Raw genomic sequence first — 6,454 nt, 5'->3', positions numbered from 1 at the left:
AGGTCTATTCTTAGTGATGTTCCTTTTCTAAATCACATTGTGATAATAGTGTAGCCACATTTGCTCTCTGGGTTAGTATTTGTCTGGTATATCTTTTTAATTCCTTTTACTTTCTCTTTAGGCTTGAGGTTTGAACCATAAAGCCCCATCTCACTGATCCAGAAACGATTGTAATCTTCTGCCATTTTTGAAGTTTGTCACTGTGCTTATAATTTCCAAGAATGCTTCTCATTTCTTGTGTTTTCAGTATTACATCCATTCAGTTCAAGACTGGTTGTTCTGTTTGTTCATCTTGATCCTTCTGTTTATGTTGTCGGCTGTTGTCAAGTATCTGGTGATCCTTGCTTGTCTGTTCACATTTCTAAATGAAGAACTCTTGATAAGTATTTGTGGCTATGACAAATTCCTCTGCCATTGTTCAAGTCTGTTTCCCCAACAGACCTTACTCTTGAACAGGGAGGCTGAACAACCAGGGCCTATAAGAGCCTATGCTTGGGGAGCAGCAGGCCAGCAAGCAAGGAGGAACCCTCCCAGTTGTCAGAGAAAGGAAGCTTACTCCACAGGAGAAGCACTGAGGTATGTTTTATTCCTGGGAAGAGATGAGTGTCTCTCAGCTTCTGTACAACCATCATGGACATGCGGTTACTGGGCATTACTTTGCTTCTTCTGGCACTAACACTGCCCACAGCAGACGCTTCAGCTAATCCAGTTGCTGTTGATTCCCCATTGGCTGCTCTGAGCAGAAGGGGCTGCACAGGTGATTTAGCTTGTTCTTGCAGACATCATCACTGGACACTTACCCTGGTCTCTGTACTTTGAGAATTGCTTTCCTGGGGACCCCTTTCAAGGAGCATTCTTTACTATATCTGTTTCAGATGTGTTTTCTCTATGAACCCCATCAGATCTGTTTTCTATTTTCCACTAGCTCTTAAAATTTTTGTGCTGTCGATGGCGCCAAGTCTTATTTTTTCAGAACTGGTATATATTTATTATTTTAAAATCAGGGGGACTTCCCAGGTGGTCCAGTGATTAAGAATCCACATTCCAATGCAGGGGACACGGGTTCAATCCCTGCTCATGGAAAAAAGATTCTACAAGCCGTGGAGTAACCAAGCCAGCATGCCGAAACTACTGAGCTCACAAGCCACAATGAAAGATCTTGCATGCCGCAATAAAGATCCCATGTGTCACAACTAAGACCTGGTGCAGCCAAAAATAAATAAATATTTTTTAAAAACTAAAAAATAAAATTAGGCATTCCATTTTTTTTCACCTAAACACATGCTCAGTCCATCATGTTGAACTAAATATTTTATCACTAAGTTTAGATTTGTAGATTCCAATTGAATTTACAGTAAATTGTCCATTCCATTTCTCTGGCTCAACAAAATATAACTATTTAAAGAACCATTTTGATAACTATATTAAATTATTTTAGTAATTCTACATTAAAACGATGTTTCCTTTAAAAATAACAAGATGTTTTCTTTAGAACAAAGTGGAAGAAAAATAAGTATCAAAGTTCTCTTTTTAACTACAGTAATTATTAGAATAATCATATATATACATTATATAATTGTAATAATACTAATTAGAATAATTATTTCTGTTAATAGGCTTTATTTTGAATATTTCATTTCAATTTAATTAGTCATAAATCCTTCCACATCTTCCAGCATTTTCCTTTTTGAATTGTAAGTTTTCTTTCTCTTCTCATCAATCAGAATAAATATTTTAAATTCTTTTCCTGCTTTCCCAAAGGTAGCAGAAATGAGAGAAATCATCTCTTTCTCTACATTTGACACTGTGAAACCTTATAAATTTTCCTGAATCACAATGTTCCCAATAACTTAGCTTTATAGAAGATACCAATTTGGCGTTTCTCTTCCATTGCTAGGGGCTTCCCTTGTGGCTCAGCTGGTAAAGAATCCCCTGCAATGCAGGAGACCCGGGTTTAATCCCTGAGTTGGGAAGATCCCCTGGAGAAGGAAAAGGCTACCCACTCCAGTATTCTGGCCTGGAGAATTCCATGGACTATAGTCCATAGGGTTGAAAAGAGTTGGACACAACTGAGCGACTTTCACTTCATTCACTTCACTTCCATTGCTAGAGGTAATAAAAGCTGAAACACACAAATTTTATATACTTTAACATATATGATTTTGCATATATCATATATAGTGTTTGTACTTAGAGTACATATTTATATTATATGATATGTTATATAGTATTATAATACAATATTATATAGTGTTATAATACTATATAATATACAAAATTATAATTATATACAACTTATATACTTTATTTACACACACACATATGTAATTTGATTAATCTATACATTTTATAGGCCAATCAATCCTTTGGAAATTTTCTTAGAAAACTTCAACTCACCAGCTTGTTTCTGCGTTCCATTAAAGATTATATTCTTTTAGCTAGAACACAACTTTGGAGAGGGGGAAAGAAATCCTCCCATTTTAACAGAAAACTTGAGTTTTACAGAAAGAGACTTCATGTGGTTCCAAAACAGACAGGCAGAAACACACGTTTCTCAAGACACAAGATGCCCACGGTGAACGCGCTTCAAAAGCAGAACCTTGACTCTGGGACCTCAGGCTGTTTCCTGGGGAGCTCTTCGTGTTTGTTCCTTCCTCCAGGTAGGGAACCATGTTGGCTGTTAACCTCTGGTCCTGGCCATTTAATTTACACTAGATTCTTCAGCGTCACTGCCAGAGATATTAAAAAGCAGAGAGAGACCTTGTCATGCTCCTTCTCTTGGTCTGGGCTATGCACCTCTGTGGAGAGAGAGACAGAACTCTCAGACCGTGGGGAGAGGGAGGGGGCAGTGTGGACGCCTGTCACTAATCACCTTTTCCTCTCCTCTTACTGTAAAGTAGTAAAAACAAGCAGCATCCAGACCTCTTTGCCGGGGAATGGGGCTGCTGTTTACAGATAAACAGAGACCTGCTGCCTGTTAGGATCCCAGTAACAAAATTCGGTCAGAAGACCGAAAACACAATTGTGTTTACAGATCAGCAGCGACATGCCAATGTCATGTTGGTGGCGGAAGGCAGAGGTCATGTTTACTGCAAGCAGAGGTGCCCGGAGCTGCCACGGGGGCTGCCGGCGGGGGATCCCGAGGAGGCGGAGGCGGCGGGGAGCAGCTGTGAACCCGCAGTCAGACCGCAAGGGGTCGGATCGCAGAAGCGAAGAATAGAGACTGCTGGGCTTCACAACATAGCATCCGAGCCCCGCGGGGGCTGAAATGGGCCGTCTTGACCCCCTGAGCGGGCTCTGGTTTTCCAGTTCTCAGCAGCGTGACTTCTGGCTGGGGAAAAGCCTGCCCAGAAAATAAGCTACAGCAACTCCTGCTCGGTCATGTCAGTCTCTTTGCGACCCCGTGGACTGTAGCCCACCAGGCTCCTCTGTCCATAGGATTTCCCAGGCAAGAATACTGGAGTGGGTTGCCATTTCCTCCTCCAGGGGATCTTCCCCACCCAGAGATTGAACTTGGGTGTCTTGCATTGGCAGGAGGATTCTTCACCACTGTGCCACCTGGCAAGCCCTCATATTACAGTTATCTTAGCCAAAAGGGCTACAGCAGCAGGAGGTCGCAAATGGAACAGAATAGCACCTCCTGGGTGGACATATTACTGTCTGGGACCATGACCCCGCTCCTAAAAACAGGTACGGGTTGCCCTGTGGATCAGTCCCTTTAAAGGCAGAATGTCGTCATGGTAACCGACATGTTTTCTGCAATTGGAGTGACCTGAGACCTTCCTGGTTCTGCCACATGCTTTTGGTGTGACCTTGAGCAATTACTTGAGCTCTCGTCGCCAGAGTTTCATCATCTATAAAATAAGAAAAAAATTGCTTGTCTCTTAGGATTAGTAAGAGGATTAACAGAAATAATAAACGGAGAGCTAGAGTTCCTGGTGGTAAGCTCTCAATAAACAGTAGCTGTTGTTATTACAAGAAAATTGTTGTTATTGGGGCGAAAGCCTTACTCTGAAGACAATTAGGTGTAAATTGGTGATTCATAAAGAGTTATAACAGCTCAGGAAAAATAGTCCTGCTGACCTGGGCTTTGGCTTCTCAGCTGAAGGACTGAACAAAGCCGCAGCACTGAGGCAGAACGTAGGGTGACCAGCTCATCCCAGTTTGCCTTGGATTTTCCCAGGTTTTATCAGCCAGGTCTTCTGTCCTGGGAAATGCCTGGCAAAGGTAGGTGGTTGATCACCGTAGAGGCCACATGGCATTTGTTTGGGAATGATTATATTAAAGAGTAAAGTACGTCATGGAATGTTTGCTCCTAGACTGACCCTCTGTGTCTTAAAGCTCTTGGTTGGAAGGAGCCTAATAAGGGATAATGGTGCTTGGCCTCATTCCTCGTTAATGGCTTTAATTGGAGCTGGGGTTATCTGGCAGGGCAACTTCCACCCAGCCTGCTGGGCAAATCCCCTCCCCACTGGGCCCAGTCATCAGACAGATTTGTGTGGGGAGGAGGGGACATGGCTTTCCCTTGTTCTTCTCTGGGGACAATCTATGCAGAATGTTCAAGGGACACTGCCCACTGTCCACCTTCTGGGGAAGACCCTAGGATGAAGTTGGGTCTCTCCCAACCCTGACCCACCAGAGTAATGAGCACACTGGTGCAGCCCACCCTGCAGACCGCATCTGTGGCTCTTCCTAGACCTTGACCTCTGCCTCAGGGAGGAGCTAGACTCCAGACGTTGAGAGGTCGGCTAGCCTAATGCATCCAGGCCGAGTGCTGTAGCCTGTGATCTCCAGCTTGCTGTCGGACTTTTGGGGGTAGCACACACAGCATGTCCTGATTTGTAAGAACCTCGGATCAGCATCCTCAGGATCCTTACAGTCCTTCCAACTTCCTCCTCTGAGCTCCAGGCAGAAGGAATTAGTGCTGATTAATATCAATATTTGGGAGGTATTCAATATGATGTCTTAATCCAAAGACATGGCTTAGAAATCGAAATACATAATTTCAGTCTGTGCTTTCCTGGTGGCTCACTTGGTAAAGAATCTGCCTGCAATGTGGGAGACCCAGGTTCAATCCCTGAGTTAGGAAAATCCCCTGGAGAAGGGAATGGCAACCTACTCCAGTATTCTTGCCTGGAGAATTCCATGGACAGAAGAGTCTGGTGGGCTACAGTCCATGGGTTGCAAAGAGTCAGACACAACTGAGCGACTAACCTTTCCTTTCTTTCTTTGTCATAGACTGCATTCCATCTTGGAATACAAACATACATCCCACATCTTTTTTATCCTTTCATCTCTTGATGGACACTTAGGTTGCCTCCATATCTTGGCATGCATTAGTGAAAGTGAAGTGAAAGTGAAGTCGCTCAGTCGTGTCCGACTCTTCGTGACCCTGTGGACTGTAGCCTACCGGGCTCCTCTGTCCATGGGATTCTCCAGGCAAGAGTACTGGAGTGAGTTACCATTTCCTTCTCCAGGGGATCTTCCCCACCCAGGGATCGAACCCGGGTCTCCTACGTTGGAGGCAGACGCTTTAACCTCTGAGCCACCAGGGAAGCCCAAACAAATGCTATCTTTGGGGATATACAATATATTTGTTTACTGTTGCTGCTGTAACAGATTATCATAAGCCTTACTGGATTAAAACAATACAAATTTGTTATTTTGTAGTTCTGGAGGTCAGAAGTGCACATGAGTTGGTGGGGCTGCCTTCATTTCTGGAGGATCCAGGAGAGAATCTGTTTCCTGGACTTTTCCACCTTCTAGAGGTTGCTGTGTTCCTTAAGTCTGGCTTCCCTGGTGGCTCAGAGTAGTCTGGCTTCCCTCTTGGCTTAGGCAGTAAAGAATTTGCCTGCAGTGCAGGAGACCGGGTTCAATCCCTGGGTTGAGAAGAGCCCCTGCAGAAGGGAATGGCGACCCACTCCAATATTCTTGCCTGGAGAATCCCATGGACAGAGGAGCCTGGTGAGCTACAGTCCATGGGGTGGCAAAGAGTTGGACACAACCAAAAGACTAATGCTTCCACTTTCACTAAGTCATGGCTCTCTTTACCTTGACCTCTGCTTCCACTGGCACGTCTTCTCCTCTGCCTTTGATGTGGATGTTGTGTGAGCCGTTATTGCTCATCACAACGGGAAATGTGACTGGGACAAAGGCTGAAGTTTCTGTCCCTTTCTTGGTAGGGAATGCAGTACTGCATCTCTGCCCTTGATGGTGACTGCCATGTGTGGGGGCAGGGCAGTAACCCAACATGACCAAGCTGACCCTGCAGCTTGCTGGCCACAGGATGGAAAAAGAACAGAAGGAACGTCTTCATGGAGTGGACATGAGTGTTCCTCCTCCTTGGGCTGTCCAGGGCTTGAGGGAGAAGACTGTGTCAATTTACATACTCATATTTACATATTTAAATTATATTAGATACAATTTAATATGTACATATTTACAATTATATTAA

At 44.0% G+C, this 6,454-nt stretch overlaps 1 non-coding gene across 1 annotated transcript; it reads right to left on the bottom strand.

Moving 5' to 3' along the window:
* Nucleotides 1–5,483: 5,483 nt before the first annotated feature.
* Nucleotides 5,484–5,555, bottom strand: TRNAW-CCA. The gene has a single exon. It is a non-coding gene; the product is annotated as a tRNA-Trp (tRNA).
* Between the last annotated feature and the right edge of the window lie 899 nt (nucleotides 5,556–6,454).

This window comes from Cervus canadensis, chromosome 5, assembly GCF_019320065.1.
Source record: "Cervus canadensis isolate Bull #8, Minnesota chromosome 5, ASM1932006v1, whole genome shotgun sequence".
Classification (NCBI taxonomy): domain Eukaryota; kingdom Metazoa; phylum Chordata; class Mammalia; order Artiodactyla; family Cervidae; genus Cervus; species Cervus canadensis.
The sequence above is the reverse complement of the archived record's forward strand: the minus strand, read 5'-3'. Positions and strand labels throughout refer to the sequence as shown.